Genomic DNA, 21,595 nt, shown 5'->3' with positions numbered 1-21,595 from the left:
ATATCTTTAAATGAATAATATTAAAAGCCAAGTTGACTGATACTCAGAATCATCACTTTCTATTGTTTTACAGCATTTTACAATTATGTATATTTGTTATGGCTTCCCAGGTGGCTCAGTGGTAAAGAATCTGCCTGTGAATTCAGGAGATGCAGATTTGACCCCTGGGTTGGGAAGATCCCCTGGAGAAGGAGATGGCAACTCACTCCGGTATGCTTGTCTGGGGAATCTCATGGACAGAGGAGCCTGGTGGGCTGCAGTCCATGGGGTTGCAAAGGGTTGGACACGACTTAGCAACTAAACAGCAACATGCTTGTTATAGATGTGTGATGGAAATACTATGTAACAGTGAACTAAAACACAGGTCTTCTCACTTCTGTTCAGTAACATTATGTTGATAGTTTCATACTGACTGAGGCTAGGGTGCTTACACCTAGCAATGAGCTAGCAATGGAAATGAGCAAACATTATAATCAGGGCTCCACCCTCCCACACCTCCACCCATGACCCCTGCACCCAAGGCCAGTTATTCAATGTTGACCAGCACATCACTGCCTAGAGCCTAAATCTGGGAAAGCGACCCACTAACCCAATGGTCTCTCTCATGCTACACTTACCTAGATGTTACAAAGCAGTCCTTACCCTCCAGATTAGCCCCCAAAAGTTGTGCATGGAGGAGATACTGAAAAGTCGAGCCCCTGTTATCCTCTTATCTATTTATTCTACTTCATCTCCCTCTCTCCCTACCATCTCTTGGGACCAGAAGGAGCAAACGTCTGGCTTTTTCTTTCCTCCACATCTTGTCTTTGTTCATTAAGAATACCACTCCTGGCTTAACATCACCTTTCTGGTATTCTTCCCCAAAATATATACATTTAACCTTATTGTGAGAAAATGTTGGATAAACTCAGATTGAGGGACCTTCTCTACCGTATTTGCTTTAAAACTATAGAGATCACGGGACTTCCCTGGCAGCCCAGTGGTTAAGGCTGAGCGCTACCAATGCAGGGCTTGGGAGTTTGCTTCTTGGTTGAGGAACTAAAATCCCACATGGCACATGGCTTGGTCCAAAACAAACAGCAAAGAAAACTGTAGGGATCATGAAAGACAAGGAAAGACTAAGATATATATAATCATAGCCTAGAGGAGACTCATGCACTAGATTCAGGGTGATGTCATGAATTGGAAGAAAGAGAAAATTAGTAGAAAACCAGGAAGTCCAAATCAAGTCTGGCACCAATGTCCATTTCTTAGTTTTAGTCATTATGTATGGCTGGGGAAGGGTACAGGAGACCTCTTGGTACCATGCTTGCAGCTCTTCTGTAAATATGCAGTCACTTCCAAAAAATAAATAAGTAAATAAACAATGAAGGGAAAACTTCACAGTCTAAGTAACTGGTAGAATACAGATCATTTCTACTCTATGGAAAATTCTTATGCTCTGCATTCACCTGTTTCTTGATAGGATGAAATGGGAAAAGATGGGACTGGTAGGAAATCTTCGCTTAACAAAGCCTGGCTTTCAAGTCTTGTCTTTTGCAGGATAAAACATTTTATTGTGGATGTTGTATGCTGAGCACTGGGATTCCCTGGAGGCTCAGTAGTAAAGAATCCACCTGCCAATGCCGAAGATGCAGGTTCAGTCCCTGGGTCTGGAAGATCCCCTAGAGAAGGAAATGACAACCCACTCTAGTTTTCTTGCCTGGGAAATCCCATGGACAGTGGAGCCTGGCGGGCTGCTGTCCATGTGGTCCCGAAAGAGTCAGACACAATTTTGTGACTAAATGACAACTGTCTGAACATTAACTATTTCCCGTTGTCTTTACAATCTTGCTGTAACAACAGGAAAAAATCACCGTCACCTGAAAGTGGGCTTCCTCGGACAGTGAAGAAGGTCATGAACATAGAAGGTACATTAATATAAACTCCCTGATATGCTTTGCTGCTGGTGTCTGAGTAGAAAGAGTTAGGGCTCTTGCTGGGGTATCTCTGCTTCCCTTAGCGCAGGAAGCATCGGGAAAGTGCTTATTGATCAGAGCCTTGAAGACATAGGAAATGCACAGTATCTCCGCAAGACCAGAAATAAAACAAACAACTTAAAGAAAAAACACACGCATCAAAATATGACATTATTACACACACTGAGATAGAACGAAAGATGGACCATCCAGGCATTCACTATTAGCGAAGCTGTTCTTGAGGTTTAATTTAAAGCCCCAAATAAGAGTCATTGTATCTAGTTATACCCTTTCACTAGAAAGCAAAAATTGAACATTTTCTATTAAGGAGGAAGGAAAGCTCTCAAAAGTACTGAGTTGTCAAATGCCAATTTACACAAATCTCTTCCCTCCTCCAAGAGTTTCTGATGATTATGGTTTCTGGAAAACAATGAATCATTTTTTTCAGTACACACTCAATCTACGTAGAAGCTCTTCCAAAAATTCAAGCTAGAAAAGCAGGTAATTTGCCAGTATCGTAGAGATAACTCACGCCAGTTAAAAAACACATTTTTAGAATTTGGAACATTACAAGGAGAGTAAACGGTTTTGCATGCATCTGTGATGTTTCTAGCCCCTCACCAGTGAGATCTTCCAAGGTGTAACGTGCATTTAGAGTCACTCTCCTAGCATTGAAACTGTGAGGCGTTTTTCTAAAAGATTCACTCGGTCATCCGGTAGGCACACTGGCAATCACATATGTGATTTATAAACATTGTGATGTACTTTTCAGAAGTAAACCTGAGTCTGCTAATCACTTATCACGTCTTTCACCGACTACTTCTTCGTGTAAGAGGCAATGTTGCTTATCTTACCAATACACAGTATCCAACTTGCAGAAAATATAAATAATGTGGAAGACTGCAAAAGGAGATCCTGTGTGCGGATTCCTACATCCTGGGCGCCCGGCACAGATCTATTTAGGCCCGATAGCTCTTTCCTGCACTATGGCCCATGCCGAATAGACTGCTTATGTCATTCTTGGCTTTCTTTGTGTCTCTTTGGGAATCAGTAGAGTTTCTTTTTTCCTACACACCAACTTCGTCTCCTTTATACTTGGAGAATTCAGTATTAGTTTAAAGGACTTTTCAGTTTAAAGCAAACTTGTAGAGATTTTCTCACCCATGATTGATGGACGAACAGGAAAAAAAATAGGTTGATTTCGTCCCCAGCCTTTCAGATCTTGAAGGGGAAAGAAAGTAGATTGTACCTGAAAACTATTCAAATTTTTGAAAGTAAGGAAAGCTACATTGCTCTTCAAGCTTTTAGCTATAGAAATGAGGAAGTGTATATATCAGCTACTTTTTTCTTTAAGGGCTTGTGTTCATTTGTCTCTTGGCATAAAAATTTATCATTGAAAATTATTGAATTGTCATCTTAATGTTGCACATTAAGTAAATCTAATATGTATATTAGCAACAAAGACTTATGTCCCAAACAGGAAAGGATAATTCATGAAACCAAATTTGAAGTTCAAGCAGAACTGTGATATTCATGAATTTGTATTTTCCTTTCTCTTGGCCTTATTGGTATTTGTACAGTGTATAAATAATGACAAATAAAGAACCAATGATCACATTTCTACTGGGAAATATTTTTTAAATGGGACAACTATCCCTCAATTATTTGTGTACATAAAGCTGCTGGCAGACCCTGATTCCTTTTTTATAAGAAAAACTGGTGAATCTGAAATAAAAGTGCAGGAGATTATCTTTCATGAAAACATATTGATAATACCAAAGGAAGCAAGACAACTTAAAAAATAATTGTTCTTGACAAGAGATTTCCACATAGGAGCCTAATTTATAAATTTCATGTTTTGCTCTTCCTGCTTTTGCCTTGTTCCCTTGAACTTTTTTTATTCCAGATGACCTTGTACTTTCTTTGTGACTCATACTCAATAATGTGTGTCATTGTGCATTTTTTATAGCAAGAAGCAAAGTATTAACAAATTAATCAAAGTTTCAGGGAAAATGGCACTCCCATAATAGGAAAAAGAAAATGGAGCTTTATTTTAGCATCTTTTTGGAGACTCTCAAGAGAGGCACAAAGTTCCTTTAAAAATATGAGATGATATATTATTTGTTAGTTGCTCTAACTACTGCTGATTGAGATAGTAAATTGGAACAACAGGTGGTGATGGAATTCAAAACGAAAACAAAAAAACCCACAAATTGTATATAGCCATTCACACATCACTTTTAGAAAATTGTACAAAGGAAATATGGATGTGTTCACAGTTCACAGTTATATATAGGAATGTTCACTGTAGCATATATGGTGGAAATATTGGAAATACCTGGTGTCAAAGCATAGAAACTAGTGTAATATGATAAATTCAATCTATAAAATTCCATTCACTATTACAAAAGAAATAGTGTAGAAAGTATTTAATGATGTGAAAAATGGGAAACATTAAATGAAAAAAATACAAAAGTAATTTTTACAGACTATATGTGTGTGTGTGTGTGTGTGTGTGTGTGTGTTATAAAGTGCTTCCCAGGCGATGCAGTGGAAAAGAATCTGCCTGCCAATGCAGAAGACTTAAGAGACATGGGTTTGGTTTCTGGGAAGATCCCCTGGAGTAGGAAATGGCACCCCACTCTAGTACTCTTGTCTGGGAGTCCCATGGATGGAGGAGCCGGGTGTGCTGCAGCCCATGGGGTCACAGAGTCAGACACGACTGAGTGAGCACACACATGCACACAATGTTATAAAATGTTAATGAGCCAATTATATTTCAGTAAAACTAGAAAAAATGTTAATAGTATCTGTTTATGGCTGTTGGTATTATGATTATTTTATTTTTGCTTACCTACAGTTTGAGTGAAAAAGTTGACTTAAAGCTCAACATTCAGAAAACTAAGACCATGGCATCCAGTCCCATCACTTCGTGGCAAGTAGATGGGGAAACAGTGGAAACAGTGGCTGACTTTATTTTGGGGGGCTCCAGAATCACTGCAGATGGTGACTTCAGCCATGAAATTAAAAGACGCTTACTCCTTGGAAGGAAAATTATGACCCACCTAGGCAGCATATTAAAAGGCAGAGTCATTACTTTGCCAACAAGGTCTTTCTAGTCAAAGCTATGGTTTTTCCCATAGTCATGGATGTATGTGAGAGTTGGACTGTAAAGAAAGCTGAGCACAGAAGAATTTATGCTTTTGAACTGTGGTGTTGGAGAAGACTCTTGAAAGTCCCTTGGACTGCAAGGAGATCCAACCAGTCCATCTTAAAGGAAATCAGTCCTGGGTGTTCATTGGAAGGACTGATGTTGAAGATGAAACTCCAATACTTTGGCCACCTTATGCGAAGAGTTGACTCATTTGAAAAGACCCTGATGCTGGGAAAGATTGAAGGCAGGAGGAGAAGGGGACGACAGAGGATGAGATGGTTGGATGGCATCACCGACTCAATGGACATGGGTTTGGGTAAACTCCAGGAGTTGGTGATGGACAGGGAGGCCTGGCGTGCTGTGGTTCATGGGGTTGCAAAGAGTCAGACACGACTGAGTGACTAAACTGAGCTGAGCATGCTATTTTAATATGAAAAGCAATGGTATTTATCTTTTTTTAAATAATAATTTTATTAATATGCCCCTATTTGTCCTTTGAAAATTTGATAACTTTGTATACTAGTAATTCTCTAACAGGTAATTGATTTTAAAAAATGGAAATAGATAAGATAGTTTTTATTAAATAAAAGCAAGAAGTAGCCATATAAAATACTTGCTTAATTAATAAGTAGGCCATAAATATCCTAATGAGTTATTTCCTGGTGAGAAATAAGAATTGCCCTGGCTCAGGATTATATTTTCTTGGAATATCATCAAAGCCAAAAGTAATAACTATTCTAACTTTGCATCTTAAGGAGTAGTTTTTAACATTCCTGCATAGATAAGATAGCTCCTGGAATCTTCCCAGTGCCCAACTATTTCTTTGATGACTCAATATACCATTTGATTTATTAATATGAATGTTAAATGACACATTTATTAAATGCTTATTTGGTATTTAGATATTGTTGACTACTGAGCATACCAGAGGGTGTGAGGTCTGGCCCCTGACCCAAAGGAACTACAATATTTTGGGGGAACAAGTAACATGAAACAAATGGAAAAAAAAATTGTATGAATATAATCCAAACATCAATTGACTGAAGAGATAAAAGCCAAGGTATTTGTATAAAGCAAATGATAAATATGGGCTGAAAAGGTGCAGCTTGTCCTGCTTTGGAAAGATGAGTGGGAATCGGCCTGAGAAAGTATGGGAAAACATTTCAGTTGGGGAGATGAAGGGCTAAAGTCCATTGGCTGAATTTATTAGTTGTGGTTGTGTTTACCACCGTTCCTCAAAGTCTGGGGCACCCAGGGCAATAAAACTATCTGGCCCTCTGGCTGGAAGGGGCAATACTGAGATAGGTGATGAGGTAGGATGCCCCACGGAGTGGTCTTCATGGCTTCGCTGACGTCCACATCCAGGTTAACTCTCACTTCTCTGAGAACCTTCTCTACTCAAGCCCTGAACGCTGGGCTTCCCCAAATTCCTTCCAGCTTCTTTTCTGACCCAATTTCCAATTTTCATCCCCTGGATGAAAGTAGAGGGTTCTAAACTATCCACTCCTATGGTTTAAAGCATCTACCCAGGTCCTTGGAGAAGTGATTGATTCCAGCGCTAGGGCAGGGATGATGCAAGGTGAGTCTTGGGAATCCTATAGTTACCAAAATGTAAAGAAATACTAAGGGTGCCAGCAGGTGGAAAGGACATGGGGCCAACTTGAAACTGCTCTCAGTGACCAAAGCAAGAACCATTTCAGTAACAAAATACTGGATTATGAAACAATGAAATGGATACTCAGAAGTCCATACTGACATAGATAAATGATTGAATAAGTAAATGATAGAGAAAGGATAACTCCTTCTTACAGAAGAATTCCATTAATAAATGAAAAAGGAACGAAGGAAATAGCAAGTCATCAGCAGACCACTAGAACATTAGTAAAAATGTTAGTAATTAGTAAAAATTAGGCAAAATTCATAAAAATTAGGCAGGATTCATCTATATATGCTAAAATGAGTGGGCAAAAGTTTAAAGAGAAAATAGATATTTGCATAGTCTCAAAATATTGTTCCTCAGATATTTATTATTTACAAAGGGAAAAAGAATAACTTTATAGAAGCTACAAACACAGTAGATACCAGCTTAATCAAGCGATCAAGTTTAATACCACTTGGATATGATATGGAGGCTGAGTGGTAAAGAATCCACCTGCAATGCAAGAGATATGAGTTCCGTCCCCGGGTCAGACAGATCCCCTGGGGAAGAAAATGGCAACCCACTCCAGGACTCTTGCCTGGGAAAGCCTGTGGACAGAGGAGCCTGGCAGGCTACAGTCCACGGGGTCACAAAAGAGTGGGACACGACCGAGCAACTAAACAACAGTAGGATGTGCGACCCTGACATGCTGCACTCAGAGGGGCCCCAGCTCTGTGATATCATCCCTATCAGTGCACAACCTTCATCTGATCATGTGAAACCACCAAACGAGTGTGGATGGAGGAGCACTTTACAAAATAATTGACTAGTACTCATCAAGAGTGTCGAGGTCATGAAACACAGGGATAAACTGAGGGAATGTCCCAGACTGGAGGTGGAGAAGGAGACACAACATCTAATACATCTAATAATGAATTGGACTTTGGAACAAAACAGGAGCATTGGTGGAAACCTGGTAAAATCTGAATAAAGTCTGTAATGTAGTGACTGGTATTGTAACTGTTAATTTCCTACCTGTGACCACTGCACCATCATTATGCGAGATGCTAACATTAGGGGAAGCTGGGTGAAGAGTATAAGGCACCTCTGTACTATCTCTGCAGATCTTCTGTAAATATAAAATTGTTTGAAAATTAACAGTTTAAAATAAATAAAACGTGTTTATCCCAAAGACGTCTCAGTCCTCTGTGTCTCTGGAGGGATCTTACCTTCCTTCTTTAATCCTTCACACACTCTTTGTCCACATTTAAAATTTTCATCCTCTTGGTTCTCACATATTTTTATGTCCTCATCCTAAATACAAAAACCACTGGGTCTTTTGGAGCATTTGTCAGATGAAAGTGCATGATAAGGCTCCCTCTCCCCTCCAAGGATAGAAATGTTAGACGAAATATAATGAAGTGTGTGAAATACACAGGTAAACTCAAATGGAGGGGCAGTCCACAGTGATGGAACAGAAAGCAATGATTCGTGGATATATGAGATCCACGGATTTACAGCAGGGCCTGAAGTCGTAATGCATGGGACAGGAAATGAAAGTTTAGGCTAATGCTCAGTAAGGAGCTTGAGGGACTAGAAAACTCTAACTAGTAGCTTTAGAGAGGTGTCGGGAAAACATGTCTTATGCTTGGGCTGTGAATGGGAAAATAATTACTTCATAAGATATCAAACTCAAGCCTGTAATCTTTGTGGTTGTGGGATTTAAATTTATATTACTCACATAGTATAGAGGGTAAGGAATTAATGTAGAAACTGTTATGGAATGGGCAAAACCTCTATGGGCTTTGCAAGTATAAAAGCAAAACCATTTTGGAAGGACACTGCCATAAAGGTCTCTCAGGCAACAACACCACTGAATAGGCACTTTCCTATCAGAAATTATACCCTGCCCAAAGAAACAAAGCATCATGAGGAACAAACAATAAAATCTACACCCTAAAACCTAGAGAAAATAAAACAGCTCAAACTGTACTATGAAGTAAGTATATTTAGTTGGCTTAAAGAGAAAACTGAGTTATAATACTGCTCTCAAAACAAGGTCATTATAAAACTAGGAAATGACATTTTAAGAAAATGAAATTCTTAAAATAACCTAGAGGCCAAATATCAATATATTATAATCTCGGTGGAAGTGTTCCAGAGCAGATTAGACACTATTGAGAATAAGCACTAGATAACAGAAAACAGATCTGAGGAAAGTATCCAGAATAAAGATCGAAGAAGTATGGAGAAGAAAATAATTGCAGGGATTTACAAGGTGCAGAGGCTAGAACAAGTTTCAGTGTTTTTCTAAAAGCCATTCTACAAGGAGAGGATAGAGAGAAGAAGCAACACTTCATTTTGTCTTCTCAGCTTTATGGCCAAGTGTACATAATCAATGATGCCCAACAATTGGTGACTCATAAGGACCTTTGTGGGCTTCCCTGGTAGCTCAACTGCTAAAGAATTCACCTGCAATGCAGGAGACCCTGGTTTGATTCCGGGGTCATGAATATCCCCTGGAGAAAGGAAAGACTACCCACTCCAGTATTCTTGGGTTTCCCTAGTGGCTCAGATGGTAAAGAATCCACCTGCAGTGTGGGAGATCTGGGTTCGATCCCTGGGTTGGAAAGATCCCCTGGAGGAGGAAATGGCAACCCACTCTGGTATTCTTGCCTGGAGAATCACATGGACAGAGGAGCCTGGTGGGCTACTGTCCATGGGATCTCAAAGAGTCAGACATGACTGAGTGACTAAGCACAGCACAGCCCAGCAAGGACCTTTTTAGCATTACCTCCTTAATCATTGACATCCCACCGTCAACTCATCTCTCCTGGATTATGCTGTCACTGACTGAATATACTCTTCCCTCCTTTCATCATCCAACTTATTTTACTACCTTCTAGATTTAGTTTGCATTTTGACTTTCTGATAAAGGGATCTCAGTGATTTCCCTCTCTTCCTTAAAGTTGTGTACCATTGGATCTGAGCCACCCAACTAAGTTCTCAATTATATTCTTGAGTTGGGAAACTATGGCAGCTAAACACACCTGCTCACTGCCTGTTCTTGTATAGTCTGCAAGCTAAAAATGGTGTTCTCATTTTTATTTTATATTTTTAATATTTGGAAAAAGCAAAAAAGAGCAATAGTATCTCATGATGTGGAAAAATCGTGAAATTCAAAATTAGTGTCCCTTTCAATGTCCAACAGTTTTATTAGAACACAGCCATGCCCATTTGTGGTCTGTAGCTGCGTTTATACTATGACAGAGTTGAGGAGTTGCAAAAAAAAAAAAAAAAAAAAAAACACACACATCCCACAATGACTGAAATACTTTACTTCCTGGCCCTTTATAGATGAAGTTTGCCAATCTCCATTGTTCTCTAACTCGGTCATGCTTATGAGTCTCCCTTCTAATTTGCTTGAAACTACTTGAAGCTCAGAGAATTGTCGTCTCCTTTTGTCTCCTAGTACCTGACTCCATGTAGGACAGTTATGGATTTTCTTTAGCAAATTTTGGCATCTCGAATACAGGACCTCAAGAAATGAGTCAGACTCCATAATGCAGAATGGGTCAGAAAGAAAGAGAAGTAATAATAGTTTACACATGGTCATTGATGTTTGAAGGCAGATGCTTTCCTACTCTGTGATACTTGTGACTTCATCGAGTGCGGTGGTGTGGGACGTGGTGATGGAGGCAGGAAACTGAAACACGGTGCTTCCGGTTAGAGGGCCCAGGCCCGGAAGGAGGGGCTGGGAGGAGATGCACATGGCAGCGCTTCCGGTTAGACGGCGCAGGCCGGGAAGGAGGGGCTGGGAGGGGATGCAGTCTGGCAGGCAGACTGGGGACAACAGGGCTTGGCACTGCACAGCCCAGAAAGTACTGCGGAATAACGGGGGGAGAGGACAGAACCACAAGGCCTCCAGAGACACTTTGGGCAAGCACGTAGGACACAACCAGGGGAACTGAGTAGGTGGATTGTATTCTGCTTGAAGGTAGGAAATAGAGCCATTAGCCAAGCTGGGCCTTGGAAAAAGAGACCAGACCAGAGAATCAAGCAATCAAACTATGGTACAAGTTTGAATGGGTCTCATGGATACAAGGGTCTCATGGTTAAGCTCTAAACTAAGAATGGAGAGAGATTTAAATACCATGTCCTGGAATATTAAGTTAGATGTTGAATTCTTTCTACCTAAAATCAGATTTTAGAAAACTAAGATCTTGGCATCTGGTCCCATCACTTCATGGCAAATAGATGGGGAAACAGTGGAAACAGTGACAGACTTTATTTTTTGGGCTCCAGAATCACTGCAGCTGGTGACTGCAGCCATGAAATTAAAAGATGCTTCCTCCTTGGGAAAAAAGTTATAACCAACCTCAGTTCAGTTCAGTTGCTCAGTCGTGTCCGACTCTTTGCAACCCCATGAGTTGCAGCATGCCAGGCCTCCCTGTCCATCACCAACTCCCGGAGTTTACTCAAACCCATGTCCATCGAGTCGGTGTTGCCATCCAACCACCTCATCTTCTGTCGTCCCCTTCTCCTCCTGCCCCGAGTCCATCCCAGCATCAGGGTCTTTTTCAATGAGTCAACTCTTCTCATGAGGTGGCCAAAGTACTGACCAACCTAGACAGCATATTAAAAAGCAGAGCCATTACCTTGCCAACAAAGATCCGTCTAGTCAAGACTATGGCTTTTCCAGTAGTCATGTATGGATGTGAGAGTTGGACTATAAAGTTGAGGGCTGAAGAATGGATGCTTTTGAACTGTGGTGTTGGAGAAGACTCTTGAGAGTCCCTTGGACTGCAAGGAGATCCAACCAGTCCATCCTAAAGGAAATCAGTCCTGAATAGTCATTGGAAGGACTGATGTTGAAGCTGAAACTCCAATACTTTGGCTACCTGAAGCGAAGAGCTGACTTGTTGGAAAAGACCCTGATGCTGTGAAAGATTGAAGGCGGGAGGAGAAGGGGCCAACAAAGGATGAGATGGTTGGATGGCATCATCAGCTCGATGGACATGGGTTTGGGTGGACTCCGGAAGATGGTGATGGACAGGAAGGCCTGGCATGCTGTAGTCCATGGGGTTGCAAAGAGTCGGACACGACTGAGCGACTGAACTGAACTGAACTGAAAATCAGACTTGGTTTTAGAAACTAAGCTGGACATGGCAACATAAGAAATCCCATAGGCCCCCAAATATGGCAGCACCCACCTTCATGCCTGAGTAATTGCAAATAAGCTGTAAGGAAGTTGCTGTGAGTGTGAGTGTTTCACACCATGCTGGTGAAGGCGAATCCTCAGACACACAGTCCACCACCAGTGGTGGTGAAAGGAAAGGATTGACTGTGGGAGATAATTGAAAAGAAAAGATTTATCACCTCCTTCCAAGAGATCACAGACTTGATAAACATGGCAACACATGGCAAGTTGGAGGCCCTACGACGTCAGAATATGCACTCTGCACTCCGCCTACGTTCCCATGGCATTCATCTCTACGTGTGGAAGGCTTCTTACTGTGAGCACCTGGACCGCTCTGTGAGAAGCGTCTTCTGTTGGCTAACTTGCTTGTGTGCCCAGTTGTCAGTGGCCCCAGAAACCATTAGCCAACCAAGGCCCATGAAGCTGATAAGAGCCCCATGCTCCTTGTCCATCAGATGGAATAACTCTGAGGCATGCCATCCAGGCAGCGGCCACCAGAGACAGGTGGGCTCCTGAGCACTCAGAATGTTGCTAGTGTGAAGGAGGACATGAATTTTCAATTTTATTTCATTTTCATTCTTTTAAAGTCAAAAAATGATACTCTTCAGTTATTGGAAGACCTTTATATTTGGAAGAACTTGGCTACATAAACCTACTTCTCAACTGTAAATTTTACAGACTCTGAGTACACATAGGATGAAATTTTAGTGTCCAAATCCAGTATAAAATTGATTTCAAAGACATAGTAAAAAAATTAATATCTCAATAGTGTTTACATGTTGAAATGTAATGTTTTGGATTTAATAGGTAGAATAAATGATTAAAATTAGTTTTATGTTTTTTAACTTTTTAAATGTTGTTACTAGAAAGTTTGAAATTACCAGTCTGGCATGCTTCATGCATCTCCTGGCGAGTGTTGGTCTACCCTCCACATTGTTTCAGGGGGATTGACCCCCTGGTGCCCACAGTGGTAACTAGCTTGATGACCCACTTTTTGTTGTTGTTTAGTCACTAAGCCACATCCGAGTCTTTCCAACCCCATGGACTATAGCCCGCCAGGTTCCCCTCTGTCCACGGGATTGCCCAGACAACAATGCTGGAGCAGGTTGCCATTTCCTTCTCCCGGGGATCTTCCTGCTCCAGGAATCAAACCCATGTCTCCTGCATGGGCAGGTGGATTCTTTGCCCCCAAGTCACTGGAGAAGCCGAACACACTTTTTCCGGCTTCCTTTCCTTCTCACTTTCCGGCTTCTCTGCTAAGTTTCCTGGGATTACCCCCTCAGTTTGCACTAGAATCCTGGTGTGGGAGTCTGTTTCTGGAGACTCCCAACCATGACAAACAGTGTCAAAAACAGAAAAGAGAAACTTTCCTGATGGTCCAGTGGCTAAGACTCTGGGCTCCCCTTGCAGGGGCCTGAGTGTGATCCCTGGTTAGGGAACTAGATCCCATGTGCAACTAAAGATTCCACATGCAGCATTGAATACCTCGTGCAGACAAGTAAATAAAAATATTTTAAAAACCAGGAAAGAGTATAGTTCCCTTTGCTATACAGTAGGTCCTTGCTGCTTATCTATTTTATATACAGTGTGTGTATATGCTAATTACCACCTCCTCATTTATCCCTCCTCAATATTTTGTAATAACCTATAGGGGAAAAGAATCTGAGAAGGTATATAGATAGATAAAGATAGATCTGAATCACTTTGCTGTATAGCCAAAACTAACATGACATTGTAAATCAACATAATTCAATATAAAAAGCAGGAAAGAATTTTAGAGATTAACTAGTCTAACCTCTTACGTTTATAGATGAAGAAAATGAGGTTTAGAGAGGTTAAATGATGTCACCAAGGCCGCTCAGCTATTTGACTGTGAATTCAGTTTGACTTCAGATCTCAGAATTACAGATCCATTTATTTTCTGATGGTGTTTTATTGCCTTTGGTAATGATAATCCTATATGCAAAACAGAAAAAGAGACACAGAAGTACAGAACAGACTTTTGAACTCTGTGGGAGAAGGTGAGGGTGGGATGTTTCGAAAGAACAGCATGTATATTATCTATAGTGAACCAGATCACCAGCCCAGGTTGGATGCATGAGACAAGTGCTCGGGCCTGGTGCACTGGGAAGACCCAGAGGAATCGGGTGGAGAGGGAGGTGGGAGGGGGGATCGGGATGGGAAATACATGTAACTCCATGGCTGATTCATGTCAATGTATGACAAAACCCACTGAAATGTTGTGAAGTAATTAGCCTCCAACTAATAAAAAAAATAAAAAATAAAATAAAGATTATTGACCATTTTGGAGAAGTGGTTTCTAAGAGCAGAAGAACATTTGGGGCTCACAGGGAGAAATTACAGTAAACCAGCTGTGTTTGTTTTGCTCAAGCCCTCTAAGCCTTCTTGGGTGAGTGGTAGCCTTTCCTTGCTCCTGGGTGGAAACCTGGAGAGGCTCCTTGACTCTTCCGGTCCCTCTCATAGAACCAGGAGTCCTCTGGCCAGCCGTAGCCACAATCTCATCTCAGTAAGTACAGCATCCAGTCCTGATATGAATCCTACTGAGTTGAAAGTTAACTCCTTTTTTCCCCCTCTTCTTCCAGATGGCTACGTAGTTGTTGAGCCACCAGTATTGGGGCAGAGAGACAGAAGGAGAAGCAAGAAGCGCACTTATCTGGTACAATTTCGAGATGACAGGACCCTCTCTGGGCCTGAGAGACATTCACCACTGACCCTCATGCTGTCAGACACTTGGCAAGGTCTTTCGAGTTCCGCTTGCTGGGCCTTTCTGACTGCAACCCCGCTGACACGGTAGGTCTCCTTTGGCAGCATTCCACCCCTCACCCCCACTCCACCCCCGGTTCCATCCATCTGCTCCTCATCCTCTGCCTGGTTGTCTTGGGAAGAAGCTAGAATGACTCCAGTCTGATCACCTGCTCTGGGGTTTGTGCGCCTTTAACCCGTGGTCCAGAATCACAGTGGATGGTGACTGCCGCCGTGGAATTAAAAGACGATTGTTCCTTGGAAGAAAAACTATGACCAACCTAGACAGAATATTAAAAAGCAGAGACATTACTTTGCCAACAAAGTTCCATCTAGTCAAGACTATGGCTTTTCCAGTAGTCATGTATGGATGTGAGAATTGGACTATAAAGAAAGCTGAGCGCTGAAGAATGGATGCTTTTGAACTGTGGTGCTGGAGAAGACTCTTGAGAGTCCCTTGGACTGCAAGGAGATCCAACCAGTCCATCCTAAAGCAGATCAGTCCTGGGTGTTCATTAGAAGGACTGATGCTGAAGCTGAAACTCCAATACTTTGGCCACCTGATGCAAAGAACTGACTCATTTGAAAAGACCCTGATGCTGGGAAAGATTGAAGGCAGGAGGAGAGGGGGACGACAGAGATGAGATGGTTGGATGGCATCACTGACTCAATGGACATGAGTTTGAGTCAACTCCAGGAGCTGATGATGGACAGGGAGGCCTGGCATGCTGCAGTCCATGGGGTTGCAAAGAGTCGACACAACTGAGCAACTGAACTGAGCTGAGCCCGTTGTCCACAGGAAGTGCAGTTTAGCAATGGACCCCCTGTTGGCCATTTGCAGATCCTTTGGCTTTCCCCTGTAGGAGTCCAGCCAAGGACCTCTGAGTTTCCCAGCTGCAAAGAACACACATCAAGAAACAGCCTGAACAGTCTAATTGGTCTCATGGAAGCCCCTCTCCTTAGGTCTGGGGTAGTGGGTAGTGGTGGGGTCTCTCTCTCTCTCTCCCCTTTGTGAGCTAGACTCTTGAGTTCTCTTCCAAGTTACTCCCCTCAAAATTCCTCTTTCACCTCCCACCCTGGCCCCTTCACAAGCTTGCAGAAGGCAGGAGTTCCCGGAAACATGTGACCAAGTGTCAGCATCTCTCTTTTGTAAATTTCCTATGGTCTGGCACCTCCTTTGTCACGTGACCTCGTTCTCATTTGAAACTACAGACTTAATGTTTTCATTGAGCTGATATTGTGCAAAAAGTTGAGCTGGGAATAAATAAAACTGAGATGGTTAATATGGACCTTTTATCACTACTGCTGCTGCTGCCAAGTCAATTCAGTCGTGTCCGACTCTGTCTGACCGCATAGACGGCAGCCCACCAGGCTCCCCCATCCCTGGGATTCTCCAGGCAAGAATACTGGAGTGGGTTGCCATTTCCTTCTCCAATGCATGAAAGTGAAAAATGAAAGTGAAGTCACTCAGTCGTGTCCGACTCTTAGCGACCCCATGGACTGCAGCCCACCAGGCTGCTCCATCCATGGGAGTTTCCAGGCTAGAGTACTGGAGTGGGGTGCCATTGCCTTCTCCGCCTTTTATTACTAGAGCCTGGCAGTGAAAGAAATAGGTCCGTGTCCAGGTAAGTAGCATGTAAAGCCAAGGGTTAGGTTTTAGGGTTTATAATTATTTTCTAAATAAGATATACAGGCCTTCAAATATTTGAAAAGATCCTGGGTGAAGCTACAGGAAAAAAAAAATCATGTTTTATTGTGCTATCTTGGTTTTTTTCTTTTTCTCTTTTGACTTCAACTGTATGGGTTTTAATGAAATAAATAAGTATTAGATGTCTTCAGAGTGTGTGATTTCCTTTGATAACTGCTAAGACAACAGAGGTTTCGAATGTTTTTGATCTGCTTTGATCTCCATGAACTACTCTTTTTTTCAGCATTGTAGCTTTTTTTTTTTTTGCAATTTTTATATGAGAATGAACAATAAAAGTTAACACTGTTGTTATAATTAATTGAAGAATATGGCTGCACTGACACATAAAATCACTTGCAACCATCATCTTCAACTTTTTTTCAGTAGATTGTTTTATTTGCATGTCTACAGCACAACTGGAGCCAGAGCAAGCGAATTTCTTCTTTTTCTTTCCAAAAGAGATAATTTTAAAATGTTAGACCATTTCACAGTCTCAAAGTTTAGTGTCAAAGCATTTCCAACATCATTTCTGTTTGAAAACTCATCACTGTCTCTTACAGGAACATGAAAATGTTTAGTAACCAAACTCCAAATATACCAAACTCTAAATTGCTTGTTTGAAAATAAAAACATAAAACGCCCAAGTTGGCAATCTTTAATGAGTCCTTTCCAGGATTGTTTAGAAAATGAAACAGCTAGGCTTTGTTTAGATGGATAATTCGTCAAGGATTTGCCCTAACGATTTTGTACAGTGATTTCAGTGAAAGCAGGCTCAGTTTTGATGCCATATCAACATAGCATAAGTCATGACAGTTTCCTGCAGTTTTAGCTTTCAGTCAGTATCAGCCTTGTTTTAAAATGAACAAAGAGGAAAAGAAAGGAGAAAGATGTAATGTTAATAGACTTCCTTCTGTGATCTCTCAGGAAGAGGTCTTTTTAAATAAGGGGCTTGAACTTGACCTTCTTCAGTGGCACAAAGGTCCAATGCATGGTTTTTAAAGTTATATTTAAATTTTAATAATTTTACTCATTGGAGGCAGTTAAAAGCAAACTCTCAAAAATCTAATCTTCAATCTTTTAGTAAAACTGATAGACAAAGAAGGGACGCTTAGGAAAAAAAGTCTGTAAGAAGTACATAAATGTTCTAATTTCTATATCACAGTCAAGCTGCTTTCAGGCCATTATCACTATGATATTTGAGTTTGAAAATACAATTTAGTATAGAGTAGAAAAAATCTTAATTTTATGATAAATCTAGTTTTACGGACCTCAGATTAAAAACAGATGAAAAATATCATATTCTCAGTGCTGGCAAAATGGCATGAGAAGAGACACTGTCATATGCTGTTGGTGAGAGTGTAAATTTTTAAAATCTTTCTGGAAGGCAGTTTGGCCATAGCTATTGAATGCCTCAGAATTTTGCATTAAAACCTTTAAACCAGCATTTTTACTTTAGGGGATTCATACTAAGAAAATAGTCATCGATGTTTGCAAAATTAGAGCTACAAGATTTTTATGGAAGTGATTTTGATAGAAACAAGAACTGAATGAAGCATAAATATTTAACAACAAGTCTTTATTTAGCCCTTAAGAATGATACTATAGAAATATTTAATGCTATGAAAAGGTGGGAAAAGCTGATTATAAACAGTACACAAATATGATTCACTTTCACAGAAAAAGATGTTTGCATCAAAAAATACTGGATAAAAACATACAGAAATATGAACAATAGTGTCTCTACATAATGGACTTACACACACCATTTTCCAACTTGGAAATAGCTTTTAAAAATATTTTTAAAATTAAAATGTGTACTAGGTGTAAAAATATCAAATCATTGAAAAGTAAAATAAAACTAAATAAAAATTTGCAAGCCCTTTTGCTTGCAATGGCATCATTTGGTAGAATACACACACACACACACACACGTCTTGATTTTATTCAGAGTATTTAACACTACATCTTGGAGAGTTTTACTTTTTAGTGGGTATATATCTACTTTATTTTTTTAAATTGCTGACTTGTATCCCACAATAGAAATATGTAATAATCTTTCCCATCAACTCTTTGCAAATGGACCTTTGCATTCCAACAGCAGAATTTATAGGTTATTGACCATTTACTCTTCTCTTTACTTCTTGTTTCCAGTTTAAATAATTACTATTATCATTAGACTTTCTCTTTTTTCTCCTATCTGAAAAATCACAATTCTCAATGCCTAAGAATTTTATACATATTTATAAGTAATATTGCTTTAATGGTTTTCATTTGTATTAAATACATATCCTTTTCTTAGTCTTAATATCAAGGTTGTTTAACTTGATTTGTACAACGAACTAGGGTACTTTATTTTGTTTTTTCCTTTTGATAAGAATTCTTATCATATAATCCTGCAATCTCACTCCTGGGCATATTTCCAGAGAAAAACATAATTCAAAAAGATACATGTACCCAATGTTCATTGCAGCACTATTTACAATAGCCAAAAATTGGAAGCAACCTACAGAGGAATGGATAAAGAAGAAGTGATACATATATAGAATGGAATATTGTTCAATCATCAAAAAGAATGAACTAATGCCATTTACATGGATGGACCTGGAGATTATCATACTAAGTGAAGTAAGTCAGAGCAAGAAAGACAAATATCACAGGATATCACTTATATGTGGAATCTAATAAAATCATACAAATGAACTTATTTATAAAGCAGAAATAGACTCACAGACATAGAAAATAAACTTATGGTTACCAAAGGGAACAGTGGGGCAGGGGAGGGAGAAATCTGGAGTTTAGGAGTAACAGATATACACACTATTATATATGAAATAGATGAGTAAGGCCCTACTGACTAGTACAGGGAGCTCTACTCAATGTATTGTAATTACCCAAAATGGGAAAGAATCTGAAACATATATCTGAATACATATGAATTTGAATATATATAAATCTTCTTTTTAGGAGAGTATATAGGGAGAGAAATGATCCTTTCTTTGCAAGTTTGGTAGCAGCATTTTGACACGTCTTTGATAGTCATGAGGGTGGTAACTGTGATGAGAGGTGGGTATGTAAATCTTTGCTTACCCCTCAGGTTTTCCTATAATTATTGGTCTAGCCCATCTCCTATGTTTCTTGATTTTTATGTTAATACAAAACATCAACTTGATCTAGATCAGGGAGCCTTTGCCTTTTTCTTTTTTTAAATGCCTCAAACCCCTTTGGCAGTTGTTGATGCAATATATGGACCACTTCTTAACATCATTTTAAAAACTATTCTTCCTGGAATTTCACTGCTATTGTGAGTGGAGTCACACGACTTTCTGTGCCTTCCTGCAAATAATGTGTGTGGGCTTTTTTCCTGATTATGTTTAGGATGTTCTCACAGTGTTATTCTCAACATGTGCAGTATTTTAATGGAATAAAAATGCACAAAACCTGCTTGTATAATATATTAAGAGGCTAGCTTATAATTTAGTAAGAGCCTAGCTTCCTAACACAGTACCAAATGGGGACTGAAGAGGAATCCAAATAAAGAAAAGAACCTTTGCTTCTCAGAACTTGTAACATGCATGGCCCGTATCACTGCACAATCTGTGACTACTAATAAGTTGCTTTAAATAATACTTCAGTAGTTATCTCAGTCATATGATGTGTTTGAACTTGCAAGGCTTACACTGGTGGCTCACCAGTTATCTGTATTATAGAACACCATCCTGCCTTATGGAGAATTAAACTGTCCAGCTGTCCAGTTTTACAAAACTTTACCAAGTGAGGGGAAAAGCTCACCTCCTTTCAACTATTGAACAGAGGGAGATAAGAATATCAGAGAGTAAATCAGGTGACAGTCACCGAAGGGGTAACTGCACGCTTGCCGGGGCTGGGGGAGCGGGCGGGTGTCAGCCCATTTGCAGGATCGTCTGCAGATGGGAACTTGGGGATTATATGTAATCTACAGCTGATCCAATGCCTCTTATCAATGATGCTTTCATGTACCTGCACCAGCGGAAAAGTGATATAGATGTTTCTATGATTTGTACAGATGACAGTCACAGGTGTGGCTAATACCACTATGTTTGTTGCCAAAGTTCATGACTGAAGGTCATGCTAAATTTCAGTTAGAGGCAAGTGGAGATAAAGACATAATTTCTTTTATAATCCAAGATGATGGGCCCTCTGGAATCTAGAATCTATGGTTTTAGAATCTAGATTTCTAAATTTACCAAAATATTGATATAAAGGAGTATATAATATTCTCTGATTTTTTTTTCCATTTGCTCTTTTCAAATTTTAGCTTTTTTACTTAGGAATTTCTAGAGCACAGGAATTATAGAATTTTCTTCAATGTCTTAGTCAACCATAATCATAGCTATTTAAATGAAATAAGGAGTTTAACTGCTGTCTTTTTTACTTTTTTCCTTTTACCTGTGCTTTTCGCTTTATTATATACATTACTGGTTGGCTTGCCTCGGTAGTGCTCTGAGTAACTCTTAGAGAAAGAATTTGTGGATTTTAAGCTGTCTGAGTCTTCCTTGGCCCCTAAATATTTTTCCTTTGCTCTTATACTTGGTTCATAATTTTCCTGGATATGGAATTCTAGGTTCAAAATAATTATATCTCAGGACCCAATAGGAATTTTTTTCCATTCTAGCATCCAGATTTGCATACGACACATCTGCATTTTCATTCTAACTCTACTCCTTTGAAGCTGAAGGAAATTCTTTTCATATTTTTGTGATTTCAGCATTATGATTTTTCTCTTTACCTTTGAAACTGAATTTTCACTAAGTTGAGAACTCTCCAGCTTGGCAATATCAACCTTTCCAAATCATCTTTTTTTTTTTTTGCAGTTCAGAGAAATTTTCTTCTATTACGTTTTAATTACTCCAACCCTGCATCTTCTTCTTCCCCTGGAATTGCAATCCCTATTAAATGGGAATTGGAACTTCTGAATCTATTCTTTATTTCTCCTAGTAGAATTACACACCCACACCTTCCATGGTGGGGGTGGTTTAGGTGTTAAGTCATGTCCGACTCTTACGACTCCATGGACTGTAGCCTGCCAGGCTCCTCTGTCTATGGGATTCTCCAGGCAAGAATACTGGAGTGGGTTGCCATTTCCTTCTTCAGTAGCTCTATCTTTTCAGCGCTTTGTGAGAGAATGATTCTGCTTGGTCTTCTAGGTCACTGATTT

At 40.0% G+C, this 21,595-nt stretch overlaps 1 long non-coding RNA gene across 1 annotated transcript; it reads left to right on the top strand.

Annotated features, from left to right (window-relative positions):
- Positions 1-740: 740 nt before the first annotated feature.
- On the top strand, positions 741-7,943 carry LOC133073579 (uncharacterized). The gene is made up of 2 exons (XR_009697006.1): positions 741-1,910; positions 4,819-7,943. It is a non-coding gene; the product is annotated as an uncharacterized LOC133073579 (long non-coding RNA).
- The last annotated feature ends 13,652 nt before the right edge of the window (positions 7,944-21,595 follow it).

This window comes from Dama dama, chromosome 19 (assembly GCF_033118175.1).
Source record: "Dama dama isolate Ldn47 chromosome 19, ASM3311817v1, whole genome shotgun sequence".
Classification (NCBI taxonomy): Eukaryota; Metazoa; Chordata; class Mammalia; order Artiodactyla; family Cervidae; genus Dama; species Dama dama.
The sequence above is the reverse complement of the archived record's forward strand: the minus strand, read 5'-3'. Positions and strand labels throughout refer to the sequence as shown.